We start from the raw sequence: 14,379 nt of genomic DNA, 5'->3' as shown, positions 1-14,379 counted from the left end.
GTTAGGCAGAGTAAGCTTGTGAGTGTAGATGGACCACTGGTGATTTTACCTTTGGGTCATCTAGACTCACTGTGAGCATGGTCTAGAGGTGAAAATGAATGTGGCTAGTCTACACAGGAGTGCTTACTGGTTCCCCTGCACCACGCAGTGCAGTAGACAGACCGAGCTGTACCAAGCAGATCTTTTTTTGTGCTTGAATAGAGGCAAGAATTGCATGCTAAGTGGCCTGGGCTTATTTGGTAGCAGCCTGGCCCAGGTTACATGCCTAAGCCACACTGAACTGGGGCTTAGCTTACACTACAGGATAACACAGTCTTGCTGAGAAGACTTTTGAGTACCTAGAGTCTAAGTTCCTCTAGATCAGTGGTTCTCAACCTTTTTTGTACCAGGACATATTTGTAAACATTGATGGCCAGTCATGACCCAGTGTCCCTCACTCCCAGCTGGCTGCCCCCACCCCCAGACAGTAGCCCCTCACGGCGTATGCGTGTGTCGGGGGAGGGAGGCGCCCAAGTAGCCCCTTGCAGGTGGAACTCTGTCAGCCTGTAAGGGAAAAGCCACGCTTTCCCACATTTTTTGTCTTTAAAGGAGAATCCATTTTTAAAGTTTGTTCGTAATCCTTTCATATATTCTCACGACCCGCTTTTGGGTTGCAACCCATGGGTTGAAAAATGCTGCTCTAGAGTGACAGTATCTCTTCTCCTGCCAACAGCTACCCAGCTTCTCAGAGTGGAATATGAAGAGCACTCTGGGCTTAAACCCGAGAATGAAAGGATTGCTATCTTTGTAAGTAAGGAGCATCTGGAATTTGCCCAATGAATCAGCTAGAGGACCGCATTTTTAAAGGTATGGAGCATCCATTACTCTCAGAGATTTCACTATGTACTATTTAATACAGCAGTTTCCAATCTGTGGTACACGTACCACCAGTGGTACACAGACAACCTGTCAGTGTTACGCATTACCAGATTTATTAGAATGACTTTATGTGACAAAAATTTACTGGTGGTACTTAAGGTTGAACTGAAAAATTTGTTAGTGGTACTGAAGGTTGTATTGCTTTTAATTGGTGGTGCGCAATCTGTCAGATGTTGGGAACTGCTGATTTAACATATAGATTTAGCCTAGTGGCTGTTTACACAGTGATAATCTTCATTGCTATCTTGGTGCTAACTAGAGTGTAGGCGTATTAATATTAGGGTCAGGTTGAATCAATAACTATGCATCCAGACTTGACCCTGCTCCACTTGAAGTCCATGATAATTTTATTTTTGGTATTCCATCCCATGTGCATCGTTAAATAGAAACTAAAACACCCAATAAAAAAAATCCTCTGTTTAGAACTCAGTTTTCACATAAATATTCAAGCCATGAGTCCTTCCCAACAACTCCCACACTTAGCTAGGTGCTACCACATAGCACTAGTTCTCTTACAGGTTGGCACTCTTAGAAATGTAATCAAAGTTAACATCCTTCACAGCCACAATGCAAAAGTTTAGAGGATTTTTCTCCCTCTCTGTATTAATTGATGGTTTGTAAATGTAATTTACAAGCTGTGAACTGTATTGAATTATATAATTCAATACAATTTGTATTACTAATAAAATACAGTAATACAAACTGTATTGAATTAGTAATACAGATCAAAGGAGCTCTCTTCTTCACTGGTTTTTAGGAGAAAGCAGGGAGTGAACATTCCTAATCTGCTTTACACTAAAAATCAGTGTGCTTAATTGCTAGCAAAAGCCCCTGGTTGAAATAAAACAAGAAGCCACCCCTCAACCAAGATTTGATAGCACCTCTCACAATCTGGGCTCATATAGATAAATGCAATACAATCAAGGTTGCATTTCAAATCTTAGCCTCTCTTATCAGTTGATTATAAGCATGTTTCCCAACCCTCCTTTTTGCAATTGCCATTCTCCTTTTGGGGTGCAAAGCAGGGAGAAGAGCACAAGAAACAACCACAAGTATGCATTTGAGCTTGCCAACACAGGGAGAGGAGTGAAAGAAGGGAAAGCAAAGACAAATGAAGACTGCTAGTAGCAGAGCCACATCTATATGCTAATGGCTAGCTTTTCAAGTTTACTTTGTCTTTTCTCGCAGCTACATTTTCTTTCCTGCTCTGATTTTGTTCTTTGTTATCTTCACTCAAAGAAGTTATTTTTCTATCCCTTCCTACTCTCTTCCTCGTGCCCCTCTCCACCTTTCTTTTTTTTTATTTTTTTCCCTCATTTTTTTCCCCTTTTTTTTTTTTTTTTTTAATTCCTAGACTAAAGTTTCGTATTGGATGTTTTCGCGTGCCTGATTGATGCCTGCTTCCCATTGGAGCTTTGCAGAAGCTGACATCACTTAGGGAAAGAGGGGTTGGGTTGGCAAGCTTAGTTTGTCACCACCCAGCTTGCTTTGCCTTTGGCTGGGTGCAACTTCCATTTTAGGTGTTGGATCTTGAAAGAAGGGGAAAGAAAAAAAAACCGCCAGAAAGAAAGAAAGAAGAGAAGATCCCAGGCGAGGGAGAGGTGGAAGAAAAGATTGCCGCTTTGCTCTTTTTAAATTGATTTGATCAGGGATTGGGCTCTCGTTTTCCTGTTAGGGATTTCTTGGGAAACTCGACTTTAGAGTTCTTTGGTGTGGCTTTTTTTTTTGTGGTGCGTGTGTTTGCAAAGGGCGAAAAGAAGGCGCTCACCCAGGGTAATTTCTTTTTTTGGTGTTGGATATTGTCACACTGAGATATTGAAGAGAGGAGGCAGAGGGATAACCCCGCTGGCAACTTCCCCCCCCGCCCCCCTTCCATTTCTTAATCTGCTTCTTTGAAGAGTGGGGGAAACAGATACAAGGAGGAGAAACAAACTTGGAGACTCTTGTTGGTGCAACTTCGGAGAGGGGAGAAAGCCAGGGTAAGACTAGTTTCTTTCTTTTTGTTCTTTTATTGTTTTAAATGATGGTGGTGGCTGTTGTTGGTTTTTAACTATTTCTGTTCTGGGGAGGTGTGTGTGTCTGATGCAAACTAACACGCAACTCCTGGACTGCGGTGTTGCAAGAGGGTTGATTTTTATTTCTGTATCTATATCTAGATAGCCCCTGTGTTTCCTAGGGGAAGGAATTCAGTCGTGTTTATAAAGGAAGCTTCAGCTTTGTTTGCTCTAAGTAGGATATTTCTTTAAAACTTGGGGAAAACTGAGCATTTCGGGGTGTAGTTTTTGGGTTTTTTTAACTTGATCGGGTCTCTCTCTCGCTCTCTCTCTTTCAAGTATTCTCACTGGGAATGTGTTAAGCTGCTTTCTCCAGTACATTTTAGACCCACACTTTCTCTATGGGTGTATCTCTTTTTTTTCTTCCAGGTATAGTTGGGTGGGGACCTTTCTTTTCTTCAATATGGATCCTTTTTAGAAGGTTAACTTCCCTCTTGATTTTTTTTTTTCTTTTTCTTTTTTCGGGGGGGCAGTGAAATAAATGCAGGAGGTTTTTCCCTACCAGCCCCTTCAAGGATTCCAAGCTCTGATTGGCAACTTGTGTGTTGGCTTGCTCTCTCCTTTCCCCCGACCCCCCAACCCCCACCCAAAACAAAACCGAAAAAAAATTTTCTGTTTTTTAAGTGTGTGCTAACTTAAGTACAGTACTTTTTTTTTTTCCTTCCTTGAAATTCTTTCAAAACATCACATGCATTTGGGAAGTGGGATACATCAAAATAGCCTGGTAAGCAAACAGGCTTGAGTCAGTAATGTAGGAAGATTTAGATGTCCATTTAAAAGAATATCTACTTACACTCCCCATCACCTGCCTTGAGCTCTTGAAGTTTTGTCTGGCATGGTGCTGTGATTTGGACTTCTTGGGTTTTGCTAAGAATGTTATATGAAAGCAGTGCACCAGGGTTTAGGATCCCCTGGTAGTGATAGTCTGGGGTCTTTTTTCCCCCCCCCCTTAAATTTTGTAATTGCGCCATAAAAAAAACCCAGAAGTATCTAGTTTCATCTTAATTATGACAGGCTAGGGTAGGGAACTAGACTGTGCTTCTGTGTTCAGAATCGTTACATTTTAGGCACACGCTGCATTCCCTGTAACAGTTCTGGGAATATGGCATGCTTTCTCTTCTCGCTGTGCTGTGCTGAGCCGGTAATGCCTTATCTTGGATGAATAGATTTCATAGCGAGAGATTCTTGGAGGGGTGTGTGTAGGGGTGGGGAGGATTTTTCTAGGTAAGAAAACTAGGTTCTGGACCCCTTAAGACCCTTGTTTCATCCTGTATATTTAAGCACCTGCCTCATTTCCCCCCGGCAAGGTCTTGGATATAGCAGAACAAGGAAAACGGTGTTCTACTTCAAGTGAATGTTTCTAGGGCTATTTGGGAGTGGTCCCTTTCAGTCCTGGGTTGTGCTCTGCCATCTGTGGGGAAAGACGATCGAAGGCACTCTGAAAAGTAGTTTCAGAAGGATCGTGTCTTGTGGTAAAGGAGTGGCGCGGTCTTGAGAGGCTTGGCTTGGGGTCTCAGCCTTTCAGTTTGCTTTGTATTGCTGTCTAACCCCCCAGTTCCTCAGCTCCCATTCCAGGAGGTCGGACATTTGACTGGGCTCTAGTGTGTCACTACTTTGAGCGAGGCATGAACTGGGAGGCTTTTCGCTCTTGCCCCCAAAACAAAGGAAGTTTGTGTGCCAGCCTTGCAGCTCTCTTGCAAGGGAATGAGAATGTATCTCATCAGACAGGCATTTAGCATTAGAGCAAGGGTTGTCTGGTGTAACAGACAGCGTCCTGTCTTTCTTCCCTGCTCTCTCATCATAATATTCCCTTTGTGTCAGGGGAGGGGGTAGGGGAGGTTTCTTATGTGTTGGGAGCAGGGAGTATTTTGGTTATGCAGACCTTTGGGGCTTCCGAGCAAGGAAGCGGGTGGCGAGGGCTGAGTATCCTGGACTTTAAATCTTTTTTTTTTCTGTGATGCTCAGGATCTTAATCTGTGTAGGAAGGACGAAGGGATCAGGGCTTTGTGCATTTGCGAGGGGGAACTCCATGCAGACCAGACTTAACAATTTTAGCTCTGCCCTGGCTAGCTTATCTCTCTTCCTACTCTGTCTCCTGCTGTCTAATTTGCCTCCTCTTCCTTTGTTCTTGCAGGGAAGTGAATTGTATGTCTAGGGAGGGTCAAAACTATTGGGTGGAGCTCATCCTTGCTAATGGGACAGTTCTGATCTGAGAAAAATCTTCCTAATACCCTGACTAAAGTGACGCTGAAATTCCCTCAATAAAAGAATAACTGCACAGCCAGGGGCCCTGGGTTCATCAGGCCATTTTTCTTTGGTTCTTACTGGCAACACCTTCATCTGGTAATATCTGTCCCTCCTCCCCCTTCTGTGCGTCTTGTCCCGAGGGATTGGTGTCATCCTCTAATGTTCTTTGTTACAGAATTGGGGCTGTGACTTTTTCTACAAGTCTGTTCTCCAAAGCAGACCATTTTAGGGACTTCTGTAGCCATTATTGTTATGAGAGACGTAGTTAACTTCGTTAGCTTGAAGTCTGGCAGCTTTCTGGGAGGCCATGGTGCTCTAAAGCAGTTTTTAATACGGTTAGCCCAATGCCACTGAGATTTAATAGGATGCCATCATCCCCATTTTACAGGGGGGAAGCTGAGGCAAAGAGATGAAGTGACTTGGGCAGGGTCCAAGCAGTTGGTAATAAAGGAGGGACCCAAACCCTGCGTTTGTGTTCCAGTTGTTGGGCCATCTTTGCTGCCCAGAGATATCTTGTGGCTATCTTCTGTCATGCCAGTGTTCAATCTGAGCAGGTCTAAATTTCGAATGTGCTTTAACCAAGGGTTAGAGTCTTATCCACTTATTCAGTCTGTGCTGCTTTGTCCATAGTATACGGTTAATATGGAGATGATATCAGCACTTCCCCAAGCTCAACTGGGAATTCTTGGAATTCTTTCCTGTGCTATCACTTGAAGCAGGACTCCTTATGGTTTTAATACTTGGACTTTTCCTAACATGTTTCATGTGATCTCAAAGCATTTGTACAGATCTTAGTGAACTTTTCCCTGCCAGGAATGGAAAGGTGGGGAATAGTCTTTAGATACATAGTTATCCCAAACATACTAATAAAGAGGTGGAAACCCAGTGATCAGCACAAACTCACTATGGCATAGTGGTGGAGATCTGGGACTTATTTTGCCCTTCTGAATCTTTATTTTTTCACTGCTTCATTTATCATGAGGCAGGTGAGTTGAGGGCTATTCTAGTTTCCAAATACCTCCTTTGGGTCCAGTTCAGATTTGATAATGTAAGTCTGGATCTTGCCATACTCCTTTTACCCCTCTGCCAGCTCCTGAGTGCTCAAGCTTTGGTATGCAGATGTTGATGTTATTTGCTCAAAAGATTTGATGTTATTGGCACTTCCTGCTCAGGAGTACAGGGCTGGAATGGCAAAAGCAGAGCAAGGCAAAAAAGAGATGGAGGAGGCAAGAGCTGTCCTGGTATAACAGGACAGTCTGGCTTTATGCATAGTCCTCCTTGCTTTGCCGTTACTTTCTGAAACATCCTTGTATGAGGAAAATTTCACGATAAAACTATTTGTGGGGAAACTATGCAGCAGTGGGGAACACTGAGAGCATTGTTGAATGTAGCCCTAGTTTAAAATTATGTAGAGAAGTGATGTGGTCCAGTGAATGATCATTATACTGACAATGGTTTTATTTTGAAATACCCTCATGCTTGTTCACCCCTTTAGCCTGTCCTATTACACTTGACTTTAGTTTGGCTGGGATTTTGTGCATATAAGGTGCTGTCCTTTCTTTTCAGGCAGCATTTACTGAAATTTTTAAGAGCCTTTCTGGGATGTTTGGGAAGATGAAAGCTACTAGCTTAATGGTGTGTGCTGGACAGTTTGCTGGACTTGTGTGGGTTTCCTACATGGTGATTTCTTTTAGTTTCAGCCCTTCTGGTTCTGTTGCTAGACCCAGATGTTTGTGGTACAGTGTCTATTACAACACTAGGTTTGCCAGAGCACAGGGCTTGGAGTTGGGAGAAGAGTTCTCTGTCTAGTTCTGTGCAGTTAAACCTCTGTGCCTGTGGTTCTTCATCACTAAAATGGAGATACCACTCTTCAACTCATTGCTTTGTGTAAAGTGAGGATCCCCGGAAGAGTGGAGTGTTACTGTACTTGGAAACAGGACCTAGAGGTGCCTTCAATACCTAATGTTTTCTTTAATACTGAAGCCCTCGCTATTTAACAGATATTGATGAATCTAGTTTCAACCTCTGGTTGGGATAAGAAAACATGACTTTCAGACTTGCTTCCAGTTTCTCCATCAGCAAGTTCATATACAAGTGAAGCGCAGTGGCTTCAGTGAGTCTGCACACTGGTAGAAAATGAGATGCTGGCTTATAGTTTATTTGCATCTCCTGTTGGTGGCAGTAGGTAGAATTGGCAAACTGGTTTGGGTTTGTAAACATACAGGTGTTGGCCAATGGGATGACAGAATCCAAACTTGTTAGTTGAATTAGTTAACTTTAGAACTTTCTGATGAAATGTGTGTATTTAACAGGGCTTTACTGGGAGGGAGCTATATTATTGTATTATGGCTCAGGGACCAGTGTTACACCATAATGTTGTTGAGAGAGGCTTAATTTATGGCCCACAAAGTCCACTAGACCTCCAGGAGAGTTACAGATTTCCAGTAAAAGCTTTGGCCGCTGTACTTCAGCATCTGCTTTGGATGTAATGGGGATGGTCTTATTTTGGGTCAGTTTTGCCCTTGGCATGGAAGATCAGAAGAAGGCACCAATAATGAGCGGCTTGTAAATACTGTTGTTAGCAAGTTGGAGGCCTGCAAAACAGAATAGCAGTTCAGCTGTTGCTACTGATACCTGCTTTCAGCAATCTGGGAACTGCTGCTGTATGCTTGCATAAAGGAGGAGGGTGTGGTTAGGTTAGTGAGATTTTGATTTATCTATAGTGATTTTGAGTGCTGGGAGGCTTGGCTTGAAGAGTTGTGATTTAACTAAAAGGCTGACGAGAAGTTTATCAGCAAGGGAACAAGAAGAAGAGTTTTGTTTGGGAAACTTCAGATTAGACGGGTAGCTGACACCACATGACTGACCATCTCAGACCATTTCCATTCCCTTTAAAGGAAGTGGAAACAGAACTGGGTTTCCCCTTTAGTGGTGTTGCTTCTTGGTGTGTGGTTTGATTATGGACCACAAAATGTAAAAGGACAAGATTGAGAAGGTGGTTGTGGGGGAAGAGAATTGTGACTAAGCGGCAGATGCTGCCATGTATCATTCCAGGATTGAAGGAGAGGTAGCTGAACTCCTAGTGGGGTGCTGTCTGCCCTTCTGCCATCACCAGTGCTGGTTCACAAGAAATGCAGACCGGTGTCTATACCCTGACACTTGCAGTAGTATTCCCAGGGATGAAATACCTGGCTGCCAGGCTTACTCATATGTTACACACTATTTATGCAAGAGGCAAGGATTTTTGTGGGTAACTTATCTTTTTAGTGGACCAGCTGCATTGTTGGGACAGACTGAGACAAGCTTTTGAATTCACAGTATTTGTCATCCGGTCATGTAGAATGCTGTGGATTTGAAAGCTTGACTGTCTGTCCCAAGCATGCAGTTGGTCCACTAAAAGGTATCGGCCACAAAAATCTGTGCCTCTCATATAATGCATCATCATGCCAGTGCTACCAAAAAAAGTAAGCTTGTGTCTGTGAGGAGGAGGTGCTTCCCTTGCCTGCTCCCTATGACTGTCTTTATAGCATAAGTGAATCTACTTACATTGGTACCTTAATAATGAAATAAGTGAGCTAGAACAAGCTTTCTGTAGTGACTTCACAGTGACTTGTGTAGGACTAGGTTGCTAAATGTCTCTCAGTGTAAAAAAAGAAACACTGTCCAGGTAACAAGGGCTGTAACTGATAACTTTCTACAGTCTTGAGATGTTTTCTTCCTTCAAAAAGACCAACCTCTTTAGGAAGTGGAGAAATTTGGTAGTACCTGGAGAGCAAAGAGTGGCTCCAAGAAGTAAAATGGCAAAGCTGTAGGAAGACTTTCTTGGGTGCTCTCTTAAAATATCTACACTTATTGTTCCAGAACAGGTGAAATACTCTCTGTGGCATTGCACTTTGGTTTACCCAACGTGCTGGATTGTAAATGAGAATATTGGTGCCAGCCGACTAGCTGTAGCCATATAGGTGGTGGTTATGGTGCCTCTTTACTCGGGCCTACATGTGTAGCGAGTCAACAACCACTGTAACAAACCCTGCCTTTTATATAGTAAAAAAACAAAGAACTGGGAAGCTAAGCAGCATGGTTGGTGAGGTTTGCATATGCCATTCCCCACCATGTTGTTCCCAGAGTTTGGCAGGTAGGAGGAGGACGTGGTTTGAACGCACTTCTTCCCATTCTCACAGATTGGTTCTGTTTATGAGGTTTTGCAACTACAGCAGGATCTGCTTGGCAAGAGGCTATAGAAAGAGTACGTGAACGCCTAGGCTGAATTCTTTCCACCCTAGCTAGGAGTAGGGATGTATCTTCAGCTACAGAGCCTGGCCTATTTTCTACCCTACTTCATGCTGCTTTCTATCTTGAATACCTATCAAATTGCTGTCCCATCGCTTCCTCCCTGCAGAAGTGCTCTCTAGTTTAAACAAAAGGAGCAAAGATGGCAGTGGAGGAAGAGGTAAGCATTTCTTGGCCAGAACAGTCCTGCATGGCCAGTTTTGTGGGTTTTTTTGTGGGGCTTGCATCGGCAACAGACCAGTCCTATATGTATATAACTACAAAGACTACTTTTCCTTCAGTAGAAGGGTGGTTTACTGCTCTGTCTGCATGTTTTTGGCATGCCCATGGCCTGTAGAATAGTGCATTCCTCTAGTGTGCATGTTGTTGCTTGCAAAGTTGTTACCACAGCCTGGCCATGTGACTTCAGACAGGTTCTCCTTCCTCTAGGGGTGGGGGAGTGAGTGACAGTAATTTCTTTTCCTTGTGCTAAAGTGAAATTCTGCTGGGGGAGAGGGAATTGGTCCCTGAAGATACCCAAGCCCATTTCTACTTCCAGAAGGAGAGGAATACCATGGACAAACCTTCCTTTTTGTGCTGCTTCCTCTTGTCCCTTTAATTACCAGGAGCTGGTGGTTTGATGTCTTCTCTGAGAGATTACCTCCAGTGAGTGACAAACAGGAACTCTCCCCCACCCCCTCAAGCCTCACCTGGCCTCTGTCACCCGAAACTAGCTGGGCTGGAAAGTTATTTCCCCACAGCCAGTCTGGGGGGGTGGGGGGAGCTGGCCTTTCTTGTGAATTCATAGATCTGGCCATGAGGAGTGTGACTGCATAGGAGGTGGGTGGGGAGTTTCATGATGGTCTCTCCCCCAGACTTGTCTTATGTAATGAGCTAATGTGAGGGACCACAGTGACACATTGCTGGCATTTTCTGTATTGCCTTAAAGTTCAGGCCAAGGGGTGCTAGTGAGTTCAGGGAGAGGTAGGTTCTAAAGTGGTTGCACCTATTAGCAGTGTCCAGATCACAGATGTTTGGTTCTCTGGGGACAACTAGCAGCAGCACGAGGTGCTAGCTGTCCCCTGGGGAACACCCATGCCATGAGTACTCTGGTGTGTGGCAGGTTACCCCAGATGGGGTAGGGGAGGCTGGGGCCAGCAACTTTGCTGGCCCCAGCAGCCCTACTTGGGAGCTGGGGAAGCTGCAGCCACGTTGCTTCTGCAGCTGGGAGCCTGCCAGCAGCTGGAGTGTGGCTTTGGCCAGCCAGGCTCCAGTTTTTGGGCGGTGTGCCCTGCCTCCATGTACACTGCCCTGCCTTTTGTTTTTCTTTATGGGTGTTTTTTTTTTTACCTTGGGGTCAACCCCCTTCTGCCCCCCTCACTCCCCCGGAAACACTTGAATGTGCACTGTGGTACCACAGACGGGGCTGTGATGCCACGTACTGCACAGCCGCATTTGTCTAGATGTGGCCACTGGTGCTAATTTAACACAGAAGCAAAATTTGAGGCTACAAGATATTCTTTAAGCTAGAGGCTTACGTTCGAATCTAGCGTTAAACTAGGCATGTTCCCCAGTTAGATAATTTTCTAGTTGGATACCATGTCATTAAATTCACATCTAGTAGCATGGTGTCAAACAGGCCAACTCACAAGATGCATTTACTTGAGGAAGAGGTACGTTGCCACAGAGGTGAGTGGCTCTTAAGCATGCTTTTTGGAGCCAGGACATTAACCAACTGGTTGAGGTAGTGAGGTTTGGTTGCCTAATTGGGGGTGGAAAATCAGAAATGTTAAAAGTGGGAGGGTGATGTTGTAGGTGACATGAAACCATGCTCAGTCCTCCTTCCCCGGGTGCAGATGCCTGGTGTTGTGTTGCCACCTTTTTAATGTAATGCAACTATTTCCTTCCCACTCTCCTAGCATCCCCTTTCTAACATAAGCGAAGGTATAAAGTGCTGGGGAAAATGGGTTGTGAGGGAAGAAGATTAAGTCCTGTATTCCAGGGAGTGTCATCTTCCTGCTTGGGGGGGGGAGGCGGGAAGCGGCTCTTGGCAGGACGTTGTGTTTAGAACCTTGCAGGAAAGGGAAGGCACGATGTCACTTCCTGTCTGACCAGGAAGTTCTGGTTTCCTTACCTTCTGCCTGCAGAGAGGGTCTGGAAAGCTGCTCCAGCAGGGAGTGGTGTATTGAGTTATGGTGCTGGGAAAAGATGGTGGAACAATAGCCTGTATTGACAAGTCTTTCAGCTCTGTTCTGTGAGTGAACAGTGCCAGGCTGCTCAGTGTGGGTAGTAGAATGGGGCACTCCCTACTTCACTTGTACTATATTCTCCTTTGGTAGTATCCACAATGATGCTATCTTTTCAGTAACGTTACATGCATAGCACAAAACTGGCTCTCCTTTCCTGCTACCACTCTGCTGGTGCATCTTCATTCTGGCCTGTAGCACCCGATACTTTCTGATCCTCTCTGTCCTGGCAGATATCCAGTGGTATTGCAAATGTGAGCTCTGTCTATAGCCCTTTGCCAGCTGATGCATTTGCCAAACCTCATCTGTTTCTCTTTCCTGCTTTGCACATGTGGGTATTGGAGACTTGGGGGTCCTCCTGGATACTGCTATCCAGTCACATGTCCATGGGGTAAAGAATTGCAGTCTTGCTGCCTACATTCCATTAGAGAAGACAGTAATCTATTCAAATGATGAAGTGAATCTTCTGCTTAGTGGTGATTTCAGTCCCTGGCTCTTGTGTAAAGCTCCTCTGACTTGCTTTTCTTACCCATTCATTATTCCCCTCATCAGGTTTTCTAAATCTGTCTCTTAGCATAGGCACACATACAATTAGAACAGGGGCATTTTGATGAGATCATGCTGAACTAATCTGGGTTTACTGTGTCTCCTCCCTTAGCTCAAGTTGCACAGGGTAGCTACAAGTCACTCTACTCTCATCTCTGATCGAGGAGATTTGGACAACTTGCAGAGCATTCTTGCCGGTGGCATAAATGCACCAGTGTAATGAGTGCAGGAGGGCAGTTGCAACATCGTCACAATGACTGTCCTCCCTTTTCCAAAAGGCTGTTGGCCAGATCCCAACAACTCCCTACCTACTGACTTCCATGCCAAACATGACTTCAGCCTCTAACCTCCTGCCTGTTTGCTTAGAGTGATGACACAGGAGGTGCATGACCTGACTGACAAGGTGTGGGCTTGGAGGAGGAGATGCATGTCTAGGGTGAGAGGAAGGGATGGTAACTAATTTGACAGTGTTTTAGAGGATAGCAGCTTGGCAGTGGAGGGCATACTCCTAACTCAAGAGCATGCTTGGATGGTAGAAGAAGTAACTACAGGGCCTAATAGGAAGGGATTACTTATTTTTCCTCATCCTGTCGTCTGTGGGATGGTGGCAGAAACTATATTCTGGGTTCCTTCATGCATTGTTTTCCTTAAGTAGTTCATACAGCTGGGGGGAGGAGGGGTATGTCTGAGCCCCACCCTGGAGGAAGTTGTGTGCTGAGGAAGCTCTATTCTTGCAGCTCTATCAGAGCACCTTTAACTGCAGTGGGCACTGCAGTTACTGTCCTGGTTCATCTGCAGTGGGCTACACATTGATCCTTCTTGGCAGCCGTCATGTCCTTATGTTGTCCTGAATTCATGCTCTAAGTTGGCAAGCTAAGTTGCTGCAAAATAGGCTTGCCTATTCTGTACTACAGGTGTATATGTTCCACCTGTGTGGCATGCTTTCAAAGGGAAACTTTAAAATGAATAATTGGGACGGGCCAGTTGTTGGGAGTTAGGTGGGGTGGGAGAGACAAAATCTGAGTGACTTTTTAATATCTGCTTGCCAGAACTCTTCCTCTGGCTATACTGTACTTGGAGTTTCCATGTTGTCCTCCAGTTCCAACACTGGTCTGTAGCTGACTGGTAGAAGTATGGGTTCTGGTGCCATAGGGATGCCTTGAGGGGTACTGCTTTGTTCTTGTTGCAGTTCCTCAAGTCCTCATAACGGCATCCTCTCTACATAACCATGGGTACAGGTTGGTGCTCTTTATTGCACTGGAGATGCTGGTCATGGGGGATGGATATGAGGTCTTTATGGAGCATCTACTCTAAATACTTCTGTTGGATGTGTGGTTGTGCTACAGTCCTTCCATCTTTCTGTTGCATTCCCTTGGGTATGAAAAGGCACGTCTGGATGGTACAGTGTTGTTGTTCAACATGTATATTTGTGTGTGTGTTTTTTAAATCTTTTTGCATGTACCACATTGTATGCAACAAAATAAGATGTATAGAGTACTGTCTACAAGCTGCCTATTTAACCTTCCTTGTGCCTGATTCTTGACTAACACAGTTAACTACCTTTCCCACTGCTGTGTTGGCAGGGAGTCTGATTCCCGGTGACTGCATACTTAGGCTTTGGCTACAAGGGACTTTGATCCCTTTCATCAGATAGGACAGGCCTTATCTCATGTCATGCAGGGCCTCTGTTTGTTTTAAACGGTAGGGAGAGGCTGGATTGGGAAGTTCAAACAGGAGTGTTTGGGGGGGGGAAGGGAAGAATGAGGGCAAGGAATACAACCTGTAGGGAGGCAAGTATGTGTTTGTTTATTTTTTGTTTTGTTTTTAACCAGGAGTGTTGGGGAAGCGCCTCCACAGCTGCCTCCATGTTGCAGGAGGACTGGGCTCCAACAGGGACTTGTGCCCAAAGGTGGAAGGAGGAATCCGAGTGTGGGATTACAGGCAGTTTGCTGCTCTAAGGAGCCTTTGTAGTCTCGCTGGCAGCACTGTTTGTGATGAGCTCTAGATCTAACTCCTTCCTGCCCCCACTTCCCCCAAATCCCTGGCTCTTCACCTGATGAGCCTGTTGTGAAACTCCTTGAACCTTGTTTCAGGCTGAC

General features: G+C 44.8%; 1 protein-coding gene across 8 annotated transcripts in view; it reads left to right on the top strand.

The window, feature by feature from the left end:
* The first annotated feature begins 2,385 nt into the window (after positions 1 to 2,385).
* Positions 2,386 to 14,379, top strand: part of CTNND1 (catenin delta 1) — a 47,760-nt gene continuing 35,766 nt past the window's right edge. For 5 of the 8 annotated variants that reach the window (XM_019547183.1, XM_019547185.1, XM_019547180.1 and 2 more), the window contains exon 1: positions 2,386 to 2,897. The gene's annotated coding sequence lies outside the window, so the exon portion shown is untranslated. The remainder of the gene's footprint in view (positions 2,898 to 14,379) is intronic. The other 3 variants (XM_019547188.1, XM_019547187.1, XM_019547184.1) reach the window with 2 other exon arrangements.

The sequence above is a fragment of the Crocodylus porosus genome, unplaced genomic scaffold (assembly GCF_001723895.1).
Source record: "Crocodylus porosus isolate Cpor-Errol unplaced genomic scaffold, CroPor_comp1, whole genome shotgun sequence".
Taxonomy (NCBI): domain Eukaryota; kingdom Metazoa; phylum Chordata; order Crocodylia; family Crocodylidae; genus Crocodylus; species Crocodylus porosus.
The sequence above is the reverse complement of the archived record's forward strand: the minus strand, read 5'-3'. Positions and strand labels throughout refer to the sequence as shown.